Source organism: Lolium rigidum, chromosome 1 (assembly GCF_022539505.1).
Source record: "Lolium rigidum isolate FL_2022 chromosome 1, APGP_CSIRO_Lrig_0.1, whole genome shotgun sequence".
In the NCBI taxonomy this organism is placed as follows: Eukaryota; Viridiplantae; Streptophyta; class Magnoliopsida; order Poales; family Poaceae; genus Lolium; species Lolium rigidum.
In genome coordinates, this window is record NC_061508.1 from 113017868 (window position 1) to 113035015 (window position 17148).

Consider the following 17148-nt stretch of genomic DNA (forward strand, 5'->3'; position numbering starts at 1 on the left):
TAGCCTGGCGAGACGCTTTGTAGTTCTCTTTGGGTTATGCCCAGGGCTAGGCCCTTTTGTACATTCCCTCCTTTCTTCTCCTCTTGTACATGTTTTATCTCTTTAAATAAAAATTTACTAGTTTTCAGCTAAAAAAAAGGTAACCAAAACACAAGCAAAAAACCAAAACACTGTGCGATAAATACAGCCAAGGAAAAAAGGAAAATCAAACAAAAAGAAAAGGAAGCTAAACAATATCTACTACTAGAACTGTTTTAGATTCTACCAAAATACTTTTATAGTTTTATGTGTGCACTATGCAGTTTGCACTGTATTAGAGATGTCACCAGAGAAGCCAGTTGCTTGAACGAAGAAAGACCTCCTAACCGTATTAATATTGGCAAAAATATATAATCAACCGGCAGACCCAATTCAATATACACAAATAAGAAAATACGTCTCTTCTGTAAACCTCCTATGAATTCAGGAGCCGAGATGCTGCAGTCATATCTCTTAGCCAGCTGCAAGATACTCAGTAGTCAGTACTGACATTTGCTAGTATCATTGAGAACCCCATGAAGTGAGCTTTATAAGTCAAAAAAAAAGTGTGCTTCATAAGTTCAAAAAAAGTGAGCTTCATCAGCTAAGAAAGTCCTGAGAAACATCCTAAGTAACCTACTTCTGCAGTACGTATTAAATCATAATGCATGCGAGTTGGCCCAGTAATATCCAATTTAAATCATATACTACCTCCATTGTAGCCAACTGCATGGCCTTGTTTCTCACCATCGTGCCATTGATAACTAGCGATAAGTCATGGGCGATTTGTTCACCTACCAGATATACAGTCGATTCCAACCTCAGTAAAAATGTTACTTTTGCATCCAGTTTCAAAGGGAAAGTGACAGAATCATCTATTTTTTTTATTTCAAAAGAACTTCCAAATGGAGCAGTATTTCGTCACCCGTGTACTTGCACTGTATATTTCTGCTGATAAGATGTATCCTCCGGAGCTGCTAGATCAGGTAATTATCATCGTCAGCATACCAACATGTAAGAAGAACAAAGGCTACACGGCCGGACCACATCTGACGTGCTGAAAAATAACACCCTGAAACTATAAGCACAAGTTACATACTTTCATGGTTTTAAGGCGTCACCTTATGGATCTCTAGTTTTTAGATCTGGCATCATGCCAAAGTTTATTCAAAAGCAAACATCCTGTTCAACAAACATCCAGAGCTTTAGGCATTCATACCAACGTTTATACAAAAGCAAACAACAGAGATGAAAGTACACTGTAAAACAGGAACCATAACAAGCTTCTTCATCATCCTGACTCTGTCTATCGTCAGACTGGCCACTCTTCAGGATGTCCTTTAATTTTGACGGTGTGTGCAAAACAAAGCATAAGAAAGCACTACAACAACTCACACATCTGCTACGTGCGTCAGTGGAAGCCACCAAGAAGCATGTTTGCTTGTTTCAGCACAAAACATGTTCAAACAATCGGCAAAAAAAATTGTGCCGGTACAAAATCATATCCACAAATTTGGATATAGCAGGAAGAAGCAAGGTAATGGAAGGCACCCATTGCAAGATGGTGGGATCATGGGCCAGAACGTACAATGGACGTATTGAATTGTCGAGCAAGTTGCTTGAACCAACCAAGACCTTCCTAACCAAATTCATGTTGGCAAAGTTATGTAGCCTATCAACATCCACCATTAACAAAGGAAGCTGCATCTTAAATCATGGACCCTACAATGCTGCCCTGATGTCTCTCAGTTGCTGCACGGATCAGTACTCTCAGTACTACGGAGCCCATTGGCATGGAGTGAGCTTCGTCAGGTAAGGAAGGTCTCACGAAACCTCCCAAGCAACCCACTTGATGTTGGCTCTCCAATTGATGATGTCCTAAATGTCCCACCGTGTTGAGGAAAACTGAAGCTCGAGTAGTTGTCTAATAATGCTTCTGTCCAACATAGTACCAGTGCTATCGTGTATAGCAAATCGTCTAGCGAATTTGCCTCCGTAAGGACCCCGGTGCACTAAGTGCATGTTGGCCCAGCAATATCCATTGCCTCTGTTGCAGCCAACATCACATGGCTAGATCTATAGCCTTGTTGCTTCGCCAACCAGTGTCGGAGATTTACACGGAAGTCATGGATCATCAGTTCACATCACAAGCTAATATCATCCTGAACACTGCATGGACCTGATAGCACACTAATTTTTTCAAAATATTCTTCCGAATGGGCTGAAAACATTGTTTTAGCTTCTAGCTAGGGGGGAAACAGAGCTCAAGACCAAAAACCCACCACCAAAAAGGCAAAAACACATTGTTTGGTATGGTTTAAACTTTAAACTTCTGATGTAAGCCTCTAAAGAGGCCTCGAGAAAAGCTTCCGTCGGTCCTTAATGTTTTCCATACAGGTTGAAACATCTGAGTTCATGTAACTATTTTTCTCGACACAGAAACCAAGCCCCGGCCTCTGCATCAAAGCGATGCATACGATCTTTATTTAAAATTTATTCAACAAGGAACTATCGAAAGCATACATCATGAAAGCTGAAACTACCACTCAACACCTAGAACCCTGACAATGGGTGAAGTAACATGCCGCCAGGCCTCTGCCCTAAAAAACACAAACAACACCCCACCAACTAATTAGGGCATCCTTGAGTCACCCTCTGGTGAAAACAGGAGCTCACAACCGGTCTAGCAGACCCTTGGAGAGCGCTTTACGCCCTCGCTTCAGAAGCCATCACCACCATCAAACCGCTGGTCCATCTTCCGATACCCACATAGCCCTTGTCAGGCATGTTGTCGATGCCACCATGGAAGATCTGTTGAGCTGAACATGCATGACTCGGCATAGCACCTGTCAGCCAGGCATGACTTGCCATCTCCTCCTCCTGCCTCTAACATCCAGCGCTCCACAAATGATGCTTCCAAGAGAGAAATGACAATACAGTGTTGCCATCTTCCGATCTGGAAGACCAGATCTTAGGATTTTCCCCAGAGCAGCGCGAGTGGGTCAACAATCGTTGTAGGACGATGCCTTCATTAAGGTAACGATGCAGAACACCATCTCCCGCGAAGAGCCAGCGCAGTTTTCACCAGCAACTATGTCTCCTCGACTCACAGCCGGACTAGATGACAGAACCAGCGATCCGACAATCCAGCCTCCACCTCCGACAGAGGAGGCCACCACCTGCATGATTCCCTGGCATCCTCATGACCAAGTCTAGGAGTGTGCTTCGGGGAGAACGACGAGATACAGTGATGTGCCGCTGCCCGGCCAAGCCCGGCCCAGATCAGATCGAATTACACCACTACCGCCTAGCGCCACCCGCCAACCCGCTAGGGCACCCTGGCCGGCGCCGCGCACATCAGTGTCATCATCAATGGCGGTAGCAGACGTCACCTATGCGAACCAAAGGACGGCCAAGGAGATCCACCGCCGCCACTACGCCACGTGCTTTGCCCGCGACGCCACCAGTGACGACAGCGGAGGAATGGGTGCTCACGAGAGGGGTCGGAGGAAGGGGCGCGGGGCACCCTGGTGTGGCCCAGCGCCGCCACATGGAGGGGGTGTGTGGGTGGGTTAGGGGGTTGTGGTGACCCGGCATACCACTGCATTGTGTAGTATGCAAGTCTGATATAACACCAATGAAACACCGTTCCACTGGTATTATATCGCTCAGAGTGGTACAACAGAAACATATGCGGGTCCAAGGCATGTCTATAGAATTACACACAGACTCTGTTACATAAGATCATCACAGCCTCCTACTTTACAATGAGGTAAAACTGCAAATAAACTCCAGGAGAACGACTCGTAGTCTAATCTTAACACGAACTCTACTTGTAGAGTATTTAACTAGCTATAGCGGCTATTAATAGATTCTAGCTAAATAGGAGCTAGGCTTAGGAAGCTAGTTCCCTTCTATGGCTAATCTAGGTTTTATCCTTGTTGGATGTGGTGTTTGTCTCTTCTGACAGGTTCCAGTTCCTTGAAGTAGTTGTTGACTCCTCGGTCTTCGGGTTACACGGTAGATCCTCCTTCGATGCCTCCATATCTAAGCAGGGGATTTAAGAGTGGGATGAGTACGAGCGTACTCAACAAGTTCATTATAGGAAAGAGGTGTTTAATGCACTAGCTACAACATTAGACCAGAAAGTCTAATACTAATGCAATTTTTCATAATCATTTCTTCAAAAGGTTGCTTTTATTCAGAAGAACTATGTCCGTCAGCCTTCACCGGTTTACTAGAACTTCATGGAGTTCCTTTCCGGTAGCGTTCGCAGTTCCATATCCCGGAACAGGGAGTGACAGGTCACGATTCATTACACTCGCAGAGGTGTGTTGCTTTACCCATAAGAGATCTTAACCTTGGTGCCAACCGAGTCTATAGTTCTCGTCCACACTTCCTTTGGTGTGAGGCCCGGTATAAGGTCATAGCCAATCATATTCCTCCGCTACCTCATACACCCACCCTTTGTTGCATGCCCCGACCCTGGGTCCTCGCCGGTCCCATGATTCCCATATTAGGGTGGACCCCGACCACGACGACAGTCTGGGATCGAACCAAACTCCTTCGCCGGCAGATGCAACCCCTCATAGACCGCAATACCGTGGGGAACTTTTGGCTTCCCCAGCCTACCGCTTGCACTTCGGCGACAAGTGTGCTACGGACAGAGCCGTGGGGAACTTTTGGCTTCCCCAGCCTACCGCTTGCCCCGACAGATGTCAAGTGTGCTACGGTAAAGCGCGTCCGTTGATGTACAAGAGGTGGAAATACGATTGACTATTCCGTCCCACTCCAGATCTTATGGTTAACACGAGTATTACGGCACAAGAATCACTGGACGACATTTGTTGTTTAATCCTAGATGGATATAAACCCTTGCAATGGAACCTCCACCATATCAACACAATCCATGGTTCCATTGCCCACCACTTAGTCATATTCATAGTTATGAAAATAGTGGTTTTGCTTTTTATGCAATAGTGATAAACATAGTACTTTGCAAGTAATTTGATAAAAATACTCAAATGACATGAGCAAGCGATGAACTTGCCTTTCTTGACTGCAAGATTATGCAGGCAAGTTCTTCGATACGCAATAACTCCAAATTCTGAAATAGCATCATCGTCCGGTAAGGACGATGTTTAAAAGATTGGCAAGGATGCAATAATGCATAAGTATGAGATGCAATCGCTCTAAGCGTGTCCTAACCCCGATGATTTAGGATCGGTGAGTTGTAATGATTGGTTCAGGGTGTGTTGCACTTTTAGAGTGATTCACAAACAAGGTTCTTATTAAGGATTGGTTGCTTGGTATCATAAATAGGTGTTGTAATATATCATAATAATATCACTAATAGCACACAACAATAACATTTGGTATAATCCTAACATGTAACGAATAGTGGTTGGTTTTAGCATTATATGGTATGGTTAATGATTAATTATCATATACTTCAAAAGAATAACTTTTGAAGAACATGTTCTTTAATGAAGAACAAGTATGATAATTAGGTTGGGGTTCTATGGTTGACTATGGTTTCATGTAGTTGCTGGAGTAAGTATTAGATGGACCACAACATAGTTGGATTCATCAGCAACTAGGCTTGATTGGTTTTACTTAAGCATAAGCAACTTAAGCAATTAATTATACATGGTTGCTATCATGGTGAGTTCATCTTGCTGGTGATAGCTAGCTAGGGTTTATATGTCCTAGAAGCAGGGTTGATGATGATTCTTTATTTACTTCAAGAGAATAACTTTTGAAGAACATACTTCTTAAATAATAAGAAGTATAGCAATTAGGGTTGAGTTGGTTTAGGTTTTACTGTTGGTTCTATTGAGTAAGGAATAATTGACTCCTAAATAGGATGGTGGATAAGTATCCAACACTAGTAGGGTTTAATGGAATATGGTTAGGTAATGCTCAAAATTTGGCATAGTTGCTCCTAAGGTTCATCACATTGGTGGGATGCTAAATAGGAATGAATAAGAATGATGGCTTTGGTAATAGGATCTAGGGTTTACACTTGGTTGGTCCTACTTGATTATTTAGGTCTGATGAAGATGAACATATGGGATACCCATATATTAGTGATAGGTCTTCTACATTTTATGTGGCCAAGACAAGTATCTAGGTTCTAAATGGTTCTATGTTTTGAAATGAAAGTATCATGATCACATGTTCTAACCTAGGGTTTAGGTTAGAGGCAGTTTAAGGTTCTCATGTAATAATAGAGCTAGATTTCTAAATGAATTTAGGGTTTAGGGTTACACATGAAATGATGAGTTCCAAGTTTTCTTCCTTATGGAACTAGGGTTTACTATTTACCATGTAGTTCTATGATTAATAACTTCATTTTGAATTTGAAGTTATTAATAACTTCTAAATAAAAATAATATTGAATTTGGCATTTATCATTTTTAAATAATTAATAATTAGGATAATTATTAATCAGGGTTTAAATCTCAATAATAAAGATTTAATAAGTTCCAGATAAGGAAAATTAGTTTTAATGTTTTCTTTATTTACTTTACTGGTTATGATTTATTTTATAATTTTTCCTAATTATTGAATTTTTAATTCAATTATGAATAAGAGAAAATGCTTAATTAATAAGTATTAAATACTTAAATTTTTATTATAAATAAAAATTTCATATTATATTTTTATTGGATAGAGTTTTTTTTTCTAAGAATTTTGATATTTCATTTATATTTTTCTGACTTAATTTGAATTTTCTAAATTCATTTGAAGTTGCAGTAATTTATGAAATTGAATTTAAACAAACGAAATACTAAACGTACCCGGACCTAAGCTAACCAGGGTCACTGGCGAGTGGGCCTATGCCACGCTGGCTGCCACATGGTGCCGATGTGGCAACCATGTGCTCTGCCGGCGGCCAGTGATGGATGGCACCGGCGTTCCCGTGGTCCCGCGAGGGCGTGCTCGTGCTTGTTGGAAAGAGGACGCCGAGGCGAACCTCATAGTGGTGGCGCCGCTCCGGTATGGTCGCCGGAGCGTGCCCGGCGGCGAGGAACGGCGGCAGTTCTCACGGGTTAACGGCGTGACGGTGCTACGGCGATCAATTGAGCGAGCTAGGCATGCTGGGGAACTCAGGAGCTCATGTAACATCCCAAGAATTTCAAAATAAAACAAATGAATTTCACTAGTTCCAAATTTTGGAACCAACAAAAACTTTTATTAAATAGAGTATGATACTTAGTGATCTTGCTTAATTCTTGTGTTATTGCTATGATTGCTTGTTATTAGTATTTGAAATGATCTTAAACCCTAAACCCCACCCCTCTTTTCATCATCCTAGTTAAAATAAAATGAAAGGAAGTTAAATAAGAAAAAGGCATATGTGCCTATGGCTATAATTATAAAACTTTACCCTAGAACTTTCCACTTTGTTTAGAGGTTTGGAAAAACCTTCATACACCTTACCAAAGGCTTATCAAATCAAATCCAAGTGTTTTCCAAAGAAATTAAAAAGGAACTAAAAATGCCATAGAGGCATATGAGAGCAAAATAGCAAATTGTGATTTTAAGAAAATTGACCCTAGAACTTGTTGTGAATGGTTTGATCACCTCCATATATCATTTCAACATTCAACAAAACCAATTGGGTCAAATCAAGTCAAATTAAAAATAAAATACCACATATGCATAAAAGCATATGTGACACATAGGCTTTTCACCAAACATTGACCTAGGTCTCTAAACCTTGACCAAATGGTGTGAAACCATCTCTAAACCTATTATAACACTAAATGGACCCTAACCCATGTCCAAGTGAAGCAAGATAAACCCTTTACAAGTGTATTAAAATTTGACACCTCATCTCTTATGTATTAAGGCCAAATTTGCAAATCTTTGAACAAGACCCTTTGATTTAGTTTCAATGCTCTTAAAATGTTTCTAAACTCATAAGAATCACATTAGAGTCAACCAAAGTCAAATTAAATGGATAGAAATTAAATAGGGAGAAAATCCCAATTTCACTCACATACACATTATGCCAAAATGCAAATCCTTCACCAAAGCCATAATTGCTTGCTCCCTTGCTTCTAAAATACTTCAATATGATAAATAAACACATTTGTATCAAAGAAACCAAAATTAAATCAAAGAAAATCTCTAACTCAACATACATGTGATAATGGTCATGTTGCCACTTTATAAAATGTTCCCCACTTTACCCCTCTGTATTTCTCAAATCTCAAACCAAACTTAGTCAACCATGACCATGTCATCCAAGACCATGTCAAGGTCAACAACTTTCATGTTGACCATCAGTGCAAATGTTGACCAGGTTGACCAGTATGATTTTGACAAGTGGTGATGTTGAAACTATGTGAAGATGACCCACTTTTTGAAATGTTGCAAAACTTCACCAAAATGAACACCAACACCACCTTTCCATCACATTAAATATAAGAATGAGATTCACCAAAAATATTTCCAAAATTCCACAAAAATGTTCTTGCGGCCATTTCATCGAGCACTTGGCAGGCCACTTTTCACTTTGTGCATACATGCTTATATCCATCAGACTCTTGCCTCAACCCCTTTCCAATTGTGATCATGGTGGTCCTGGTACCTCCTCTGGATCAAGCCCTGACTTTGCAACCACTGGTGAAGGAGATAATTGATCAACTTTGGCAATGCCGTGCACCATGCCTGGTCATGCATGCCACTCCTCTCTCCGGCTTTTCCCTCTCACTTTCACCATGTCACGAGCTCCCCTAGCACACAAGGACGACGCCTGTACCCTGCCCTAACCCTCCAAGCCACAGCATTGGCCGAATTAAGCGTGCCCAGACACGCCCAGGACGTGCCAGGCACGCGGTGACCGCGCCCCGACCCAACCCTGGACGCGACAGAGCATCTCTGGTCCGGTCGCCCCCGTCCTCCCCTCGCTTTGCCCTCTTGCACGCGCCATCACCACACCACCAGCTAGCTCCTGGACAACCCTACTGGCACGCGGGAACGCCCTAGCCGTCGCCATGATCAACATCTGCCGCCGCGGTACCGCAAGGACACCTCCGTCACCAGCCCGCCTCAGACCCCCTTTAGCCGTGCCGTCAAGCTCACTAGCACCACCAGGATGCCTGCAACGCTACGCGACCCCTACCTTGCCCCTTCACCGCTCCAGACAGCCGCGCCATGGACAACCTCTCACAGCACCCGCCGGACTCACCACTCGACTATAAATAGAGCTCCCCCGCCCCTTCTTCCTTCACACAATCTTCTCCCCTCCTCCTCCTTGACCTCCTCGACCACCTCCCTCGTCCCAATTCCACCGGAGCTGCTCCAATTTGAAGCCGACGGCCGCCGGAGCCCGCAGATCAGCGCCGCCGATTGCCGCCACCTCGGGAGCCGCCGTCTGTACCAGCGCACTCCCCATCCTCGACAACCCCATCCTGCATCGTCGCCGACCATCGCCGGAGCTCCTTCACGCCGCCGACCCTCTACCTCGCCGTCGCAGCACGTCCTCCTCTCCCGTCGACGACGACGACGGTCGACCGCACGATCGGCTTTTAATCCGACGGTCCAGGTCAGAGCATACCGCTTCGGCAGTTATTAGTCGATGACATATAGGCCCCACCCCTGACAGCCCACTAAAACACCGAACCGTTACTGGGCCTGTTTTCCCCCATTCAAACCATTTCGGCCCAACTCCGTTCCCGCCCCCGTTTGAATTCAAATTTGGTTTAATTCTTTTTCATTTAAAGTGCTATCAGATGCTTTGCTAGAAATCAAATATCTCCAAATCTACTTGGCCATTTTTAGTGAATTTCATATGGTTGGAAAGCCTGTGAAATTATCTATCCAATGCCACTGGATTCAAACTAATAGCTGTTTTAGAATTAAAGTAGCAAAATAAACAAGACATAGACTTTTCTGACTTAGAATAAATCTTAAAAATCAACCATTGTGAATTTTGGAGTGAATCCAATTGCAATAATTCACATTTAACAAACTCTAATTTACTATATAAAAATATGATATATGTTCTGTACATGATCATGGGATAGAATCAAAATATTGGCTATGTAGTCAATACTAGTCCATTTTAAACTATACCAAATTTTAGAATTTAAATCTATGAGGTGTAGCACCTCATTTAAATCATTTTCTCAAGTATTATGAAGTAATATGAGGACCTCTACTGCATAGGTTCATACTTGCTCACTTGTAGAATTTAAATCAACATAGTATTTAAATTGCACTAGTTATTTAAATCACATGAGATGATGAATCTCATTTAAATCACTCCTCTCAAATACTAAGTGTGAAGTGTTGACCTTGGTCAACATGGGATCATCCCTGGTTATTTGAGAAGATTAAATCTTAAGAATAATTCAATGAGAGGAAATTATTTCTCCCAAACCAAATAGAAACCCTAACCCACATTTTCAATGAGAGGAAATTATTTTCCTAATATTAAATAAAGAAACCCTAGCATAATTTGTGAATAAATGTTAAGTAGTGATGCTAAACCATTTGAGTGAGCCATTAAGGCTAATTAAGAGTACTTAAGTATTGTTTGGTGATTGTATCCTCGTATTCGTTTTTAGACGCTAGTACCGGAGACTATCAAGAGGAGGAGGTATTCTACCGGGAGGAAGAGCCAGAAAACTTTGATCAATACACCAATCAAGGCAAGCTAACACTCTTGCAAGGTTCCCTTGTGCAAAGCTCTACAAGAGCAAGGCACCAATATTTTTATTTTATGCTTAATGCTCCCATCCCAAGTTTTTACTTTACAAGCTTTGTTCTAAATTTTGTTTATCAAAGTTTACCTCTTTGATTCATGATTCACTTGGTTTAGATATAGAGTAGAACAAGAGCATCAAAGTTAGCCTAGAGCAAGACAAGCTAGTTAGCACCCCTCATGACTAGTTGCTATTGCTAAATAAATAAAATTGACTACTCTAGATGGGATCATGTGAAATGAAATGACTTTGAAAACCTTGGAATGATGCTTCATTCTATTGAAAGATTTTGAAGGTGAATATGACTGGTGAATGACTTGGTGAATTTTACAAAACCGATGGTTGGGTTCGGATGCGATACCATTCCAATTTGAAAGTACCCCCACAATACCCAATATGGGTAAGGGCTTAACTAGAAATTTATGTGCTTTAGTATGGGTTCCCTCTAAACAAGCGTCATCGGGGTTAGGCCGAGGGCTGCCTCCACAACAAACAAAACGATGCAATATGACGTGGAATGAGGTGAATGTCCGGCCCAAGCCCCGTGCGGTTCCGGGTTGACTGCGGTTTTCACCGGGAGGCCAAGCTCATGGGGAGAGGTGCCTATACTAGAGTATGTAAGTGAAAGGTTATGGTTGGTAGTCCGCATACGGAGTATGGTAAATCGAGGCCGATTAACCCCGACGGATTATTGCAAATATTGTGGCACAAGTGTACGACCTCCGCAGAGTGTAGAACTATTCGAATAGCCGCGTCCACGGTTATGGACGGTTGGGAAGGCCATACTTGTTCCGTCATCAGACCATTTTCAAAAATGTGACATATGACTTGGGACTTGAATTTGAAAGGTGAATGGTGACTTTGCATTGAATCACAACCGAGTTGTGGGAATGATACTAATGTTCCCACTTGAGTTAGTTTAGCAAATGAAGAGTCTTTTCTAAATGTTTATGAAATAAACTTGGCTTTATGCAAATAAACTTAGAGCTTAGCACCCCCTTACTATAGTTGATAGTGCTTACACTAGTATTAGTTTGCGAGTACTTTAAAAGTACTCATGGCTTTGTCCCCGGCTATTCAAATGGCCGGACTATGAAGGTGAACAGCAGATACGAGGAAGATGGACAGCAGGACGTCTACGACAACTAGGACCGCTCCTGACGTCAAGCGTTGGCCTGTGGATTAGATAGCCACTACTACTTCGCTTCCGCTATTTGTGATGTTCGTTGATCGATAGATCAACTACTATTGTAATATTGGATCATGTGATCTACCCTTGTAAGACGATTATGTGTTGTAATAAATGATGACTCTATGATATTCAACTATTATGTCTCGCAACAACAATATTCCTGGGATTGCGATGTATGGCATAATAGGCATCCGGACTTAAAAATCCGGGTGTTGACAAGTTGGTATCGGAGCCATTGTTTGACCTTAGGAGACCCTAGTTAGAATGGACGTACGAAAAACTTAGTTTCAAAACCAATGAAGTGAATATTTATGAAAACTTATTCTCACTCTTACCCTTGAAATCTTTTAAAAAGGAGAAGTCCATGCTCTACTTTTCCTTGAAATTCTACCTAAAATTTTGCACACTTGATCACTTTAGTAGCACTCACACCTACGCAAGAGTTTGTATCAGGATCCCCTTGTATCGTAGAGCGATGAATGGTTCTTCAAACCAACGGTGTGTTAGCTTTGTAATGTATGATGCTTGGTATGAATGAAAAAAGTGTTGTTGGTTTTTACCCCCGCAACACTACTCAAATTTTCAAGTTATGAACTTTTTAAACTTTAACAAAACAAACCATAGAAATTTCCCTCTTACCTTATCATCTACCTCAATGTTCAGATGGCCCCACCAACCCGCAACACCACCCAGGATGCCATGATGCAACTGCTGCAGACAATGATGGCAGATCGAGAAGTCGAGAGAGCTGAACGTCAAGCCAACATTACCGCACTGCAACAGATAGCTCAGAACAATCAGGGCCATGGAAACCATGATCACCCTGGATCAAAGCTGAAGAACTTTCAGCACACCAACCCACCGATGTTCAACAAGACTGAAGAGCCCCTAGATGCTGATGACTGGCTCCAGACCATGGAGAACAACCTCGAAGTTGCGGGAGTTGAAGCCGCAGAAAAAGTACCGTTTGCCACCCACTACCTGTCAGGACCTGCCGCAGCTCGGTGGACAAGTGCCCGCGCAATGAATGCGGGACAGATGATGACATGGGAAGACTTCAAGCTGAAGTTTAGCAAATACCATGTGCCCCAAGGACTAATCAAGAAGATGAGAGACGAGTTCCGTGAACTCAAGCAAGGAAGAATGTCCGTAGTGGAATACCGCGACAGGTTTCTCACTCTGTCAAGGTACGCCCCAGACGAGACCGACACCAATGAGAAGAGGAAGGAAAGATTCCTGAACGGACTACACGACGAGATGCAGACTGTGTTAGTGAACATTCCGTTCGCTGACTTAGAAGCCCTCGTAGACTCAGCCATACAGATGGAAGGAAAGCTGCATCAGGCCAATGAGAACCGCAAGCGCAGAATGATGAATCAGAATGGACCCCACCTGTAATATCCCAGGTATTGGGGTTACAAAAATAGTGGAAACAGATGTGTGCATTGCATTCATGCATAGAAAATCCGGGGAATTTTCGCGCTTTAAAGTAAAACAGATCACGATGAATCGAAGTTTCACTTGACCTTGGTGGAATTGAAGTAGCTTATCAAGTCAAGCGCTATAAACCTCAATGTGACTTTGTTAAAACCTTGTTTTGGGTAGAGATAATTTGATCTAAGGGGTTAGATCAAATGGAACTAATAATTAACACCACCACACTTTACTCAATGATCAATTAGTTGATCCTATAAAATATTATAATATGGCAATCCTTGCCATAGTATATGAACATCCATTTAATTGGAAGGCAAGAAACAATAATTGGAGTAACTATTCCTAACTTATCTTTTCCATGTCTTAAACTAAACCTTGATCCTACCATGAACCTCATGGTATTCATTCTACTTTATTCTTGGAAACAAGACATGGAGATCCAACTAAGGAATATAATTCTTCTCTATTCCAAATTATTATGAATCAAACCTAGAGAGGTGAGAGTTCTATATTATTCATTAGAGAAGCAATGATAAACTTTGAGTTAAACCTTGGATATGTATCCATGTATTCAATTAATCATCTTTAAGAGAAGCCCTAAGATATTATTCAAGTCCTTCCCAAATAAGAGAGACCAATCATACTAATTCTAGCTTTACCTATTTAAGAATCGGAGAAAACCTTTGAACTAAAGTATTAAGACAACCATTTCATCTTGAAGTGGTGAGATAACCAAATACCAAATGGAATGAGACTATATCCATAGATTAGTGAAATAAGGATAGGACCAATTCAATTAAGTTAGACAATTGAATCTTCAGACTTAGCTACTTAAACAAATATTAGGAGTACACCATATACCCTAGAATAACCATTCCTTTATAGGAGAGCCCAAGCTAAGGTGTTACACTCAAGAAAGTTAAAGCCAACACTTGAATGTGAGGGAGAGAACTATCCATATACTCGGATGATAATATCACCATTAATTAAGTAGAACCCTAACATAATATCTCGGGCATCTTCCCGGGATATAAACTTCGAGACAACCATAGTAGTCCTATTCAAGAAGGAAAATTAGAAGTACTATACCCTAGTTGATCAAGACAATATTTGACCATGGAAGTGAGAACACCATTTAATGAGAGATCATTAGGGAGCCAAACCTTGATCATAATAAATTGTGTAGTGATCATAAACCCTAAGAACTTGAAATAGAAGATATAAGCTCATAAGTAAAGCTTAGAGTTAAAGCCTATAATATATATGGTGAGAAACCATTCATCATTATCACCAAAGTTAACTATAAAAAGAATTATAGCTACTTTAGTTAATTTATCAATAGATTAAGAATATAAAAGAAATCTATTGGTATAAGATAAAACCAATTCTCAAGTCCTAGTAACTAAAGGAGAACCTCAACTATTAAGCAAATAACCATCTTATCATGGTTAGGGGAGATTAAACCCTATCATATGCAATATGGTGTCATCTCATCTCTACAACCCAGAATTAAATCTCAACCCTAGTTTATGTATCACTTGGGTGATCACAACTAAAACCTAAACCACAATTAAGTTCTCACCCATGTGTCATTAGGTGAATATAATTAGGACCCTAGAATTGCTCATTAGCTAAATTCTATGCTTCACTAATTAAACCTAAGAAACATCTAGTGCTCACAATTAAAACCCATGTGGTGAATAACCACTCATACCAACCACTGATCTATATAATTAAGACACAACCTTCATGAGAGTAGTACATACTCTAGATAAGTTAAAGTGATATCAAACTATAATAATAATATTAAAATTTGAAGGAGCCCTAGTAGAATCCCCAATTTATTAACACATAATTGTGCACATAAAATAACATGCAAGTAATCATATCCCAAATGGAAACCAAGACCTAATTCAACCTCTCGAAATTACTTTGAGTTGAAAATATCAACATTAATTATTCCAAACAGTAATTGATTCATAAGAAAAAGAAAATAAAAAAAAAAACTCTTGTCCAATTGCTATTTTGAATAAGCACATATAAACTCAATCTCATACCAGATAATTGTGTCAAATAGAATAGTGGTGTAATAAGCATTACACCAGATCTTATTAAAATTTTTACAAACATCTCGTAAACGTAATTGAATTCAAAACTGAATTCAAACTAGAAATTGAAAACAGAAAATATATAAAACATAAAATAAACAAAAGGAAAAAAAAGAGAGAACCTCACCTGGACTTACCCGCCGCAGCAGCCCACGCCGCAGCCCCACCAAACAGCCCAAAGCCCAGCTCCAAACCGCCACCCGCACAGCCCCACGTACCCCTTCGCTCGGATAAGAACGAGAGGGACGAAGCCATCTTCGTCTTCATCGCCGGACGTCCCGGAGCTCGCCACCGCGACGCCGATGAGCCACGTCCCGGCCGCCAAAGTGGACCCGTACGACCATCGACGACCGACGACAAGCCTATAAATACCTCGCCGCATTTCCCTTTATTCATGTTCGTCATTTTGCCCAATTTTGCAAACCCTAGCTCGCCGGCCATCTTCCCCGCCGCCGGTAGGAACCTCCCCAAGCCCCGCCGTAGACACCATCAACGTCGCCGTGCTCTACTTGCTACTACCGCGCGAGGAACCGAGGTGGGGCGTCCCAGAACATCGCCGTTGAGCTCGTCTTCCCCGACGCCGGGAGTGACGACTCCGGCGATGCCGTCCACCTCCGGCCTCTCTCGACACGCCCGGCGTGCTCGCGGTGAGTCACCGGCTCCATAGCGCATCAAAAGCCTCTCCGAAACCCCCTGCATCGTTGTAGCGCCGCACGTCTGCGGGCGCCGCCGCGGTATCTCGCCGGAGAGCACGCTCCGGTGACCAAACCGGAGCGGCGCTACCACCAGTAGCATAGTCGCATCGCCCTCGTTCGATTTTGCACACGCACGCTTCCGGGGGAGCGCCGAATCGCCGGCGGCAACCTTGCCTGGCCGCCGGTCGGCCACCTCAACGCCATCTCGGTGATTTTGACCTCGGTCAAAGGCCACCGTGGCACGTGACATGGTCACTGGCCCACTAGCCACTGGTCGTGGGTAGGTTTAGACCGGGTGTAGTTAGCATTTCCTGTTTTAATTCTAATCCTATTAAATAGCCGCAACTTTACATGAATTGATAAAATTCAGTTTAATTCGGAAAAATATAAATAAGACATTAAAATTCTTAGAAAAGAAAACTCTATCCAATAAAAATATAAAATGAAATTTTTATTTTTAATAAAAATTTAATTGTTTAATAATTGTTATTTAAGTCTTTAATTTTAATTCTAAAATTCAATTAAAATTCAATAATTAGGAAAACTTCATAAAATAAATAAAAACCAATAAGTAAATAAGGAAAACATTAAAATTAATTTTCCTTTTCTATTAACTTATTAAATCCTTATTAGGAGGATTTAAAACCCTAATTAATAATTACCTAGTTATTAATTGTTTAAAAATAATAAAAATGCCAAATTCAATATTATTTTTATTTAGAAGTAATTAATAACTTCTAGTTAAAAATGAAGTTACTAATCATCAAACTACATGGTAAATAGTAAACCATAGTTCCATAAGGAAGGAAACTTGGAACTCATAATTTCATGTGAAACCCCAAACCCTAATTCCACTAGAAACCCTAGTTCCAATATTTTATGTGTGAACCCTAAATTATTTCCAAACCTAAAAAAACAAATAACATGTGATCATGTTACTTCATTAATAATCATAGATTCATACTTAGCAACTCAAT